General features: G+C 48.9%; 1 non-coding gene across 1 annotated transcript; it reads right to left on the reverse strand.

The window, feature by feature from the left end:
* Positions 1–1,866: 1,866 nt before the first annotated feature.
* Positions 1,867–1,974, reverse strand: LOC144700355 (small nucleolar RNA R71). Its single transcript, XR_013580726.1, has one exon. It is a non-coding gene; the product is annotated as a small nucleolar RNA R71 (small nucleolar RNA).

The raw sequence follows: 1,974 nt of genomic DNA on the forward strand, positions 1-1,974 counted from the left end.
GGGGAGAGAAGCAATCTGAGGAATAACCAAAGCAAGAAGATCATCGCCGTGCCGGTAGGGACGTGACACAAGGTTGGTGTGATTGCTAGGTTTCAGAAATTGTATTCTCCTCCCCCTCAAGACAATCTAGGTTGGGCTGGAAGCTCTTGTCAAGGATCTTCCAACATTCTCCAACTGAACTTGTTCTGTGTTTAATCAGTCTAAAGTTTTGTTGTTCAAAAATCATCTTCTTTCACTTCTTCCTCGTTTGATTTCACCCATACCTTGACACGCCCTACTCAATTGCTTCTCTGTGCAATCCCCTTCAAAGTCCCGCTCAGCTGGGAAGAGCACAGTTAAAGCTGTGCCCAGCTTAACCACGTCCTGCAGGGATTGAACGCAACAGACAAACAGGTGCTCCGCACCTGTTTGCTTTGTGTGCACAGGGAGCGCTGCACGGAGGAGTTCCTCGTGCAGCATCTGTGAGCCCCAACGCGCAGGAATCCCGCGCGTAGGGAATCCACGCACAGGGAAACCCGCGCGCAGGGAGCCCACGCGCAAGAAGAACATGCGCGCAGACGCCCGTGCACAGGCACTCTGCGCGCAGGCAGCTGCTGCGTGCAGAGTCGCGCCGCGAGCAAACACCTACTCACAGGCCGCCACCTGCGCGCAAGGTGTTTGCTCCCTTGCCTCAAAGGGCGCAGGCACTCCGTGCGCAGGCACTCCGCGCGTAGGCACTCCATGCGCAGGCACTCTGCGCGCAGGCAGCTGTTACGCGCAGAGCCGCGCCGCGAGCAAACACCTGCGCACAGGCCGCTACCTGCACGCAAGGTGTTTGCTCCCTTGCCTCAAAGGGCGCAGGCCCTCCGCGCGCAGGCAGTTGCTGCGCGCAGAGCTGCGCCGCGAGCAAACACCTGCGCACAGGCCGCTACCTGCGCGCAAGGTGTTTGCTCCCTTGCCTCAAAGGGCGGGGGTGAACCGTCAGCTAGAAATCCTCAGCTGACGGTTCTGCTCAGTTAAGTTTTACAAAAATTATTCTGTAGAGCTTAACTGAAGACAAATTAAACTGAATTTAGGACTCTGAATATAACTATACATTAAACTGGAAAGAGATTACTCTTGCTTGCCTGCTCCCTGTTGATCGACACCCCACTTACCCTAAGGTTGTGAGGTTATAAATTTGTGTACAAGCTCTATCCTCACACGATTTAACTGATAATTAACCAGTAAAACACCCTAAATTTGACATTATCAACTGGCGCCGTTGCCGGGGAGCACGGTATTACAGTAGTAATTTCTATTTTATCTTTCAGTTATTGTCTATTCATTCTCCTAAAGCTGCAAGACTTAAAAATCCTCAGCTTATTGTCCTTCTAACCTTCTGCTGAAGTTCTATGGTAGTAACAAGATCAAGGGCTGGTGAGAAGTCTGCAGAGAATGTGGCACAAGACGTCACTCCATAATCTACAGTCATAGAGCCAGAAAATCAGCAGGAAACTATGGCAGAAGAAGGGCGCCAACAACATGAGAAGAGGAGAACCGTGCTGGACAGATCGACACCCTTCGGAAGCCTGCGGCAAATGGATGTATATCTGAACGTAGGTGAGGGGATCTTATTCAGGTATGACAATGCATTAATCCACTCCTTACCTGAATTTAATGGCTTACCTGCACAAAACCCTTTAGAATTCCTAGATGACTTCCATATTAGATGTTCTTCCCAAAACGTTCCAGGGCTATCTACTGAAATGCTAAAAATGAAATATTTTCCTTTAACACTAAAAGATAAAGCATTCTCCTGGTATCGCAACTTAGGAATTAATTTTAATTCTTGGGAAGAGATGCCGGGAAACGTTCTGCAGAAATTTTAGCCTCTCTCTAAAACACATTTTTATAGAAGAGAAATCCATATTTTCATCCCCATGAAGGTGAAGCTTTTAGTGAAGCATGGGAGAGATTCAATGACCTGCTGAGGAAATGCCCTCATCATGGAAT

This window comes from Wolffia australiana, chromosome 2 (genome assembly GCF_029677425.1).
Source record: "Wolffia australiana isolate 7733 chromosome 2, ASM2967742v1".
Lineage (NCBI taxonomy): Eukaryota > Viridiplantae > Streptophyta > Magnoliopsida > Alismatales > Araceae > Wolffia > Wolffia australiana.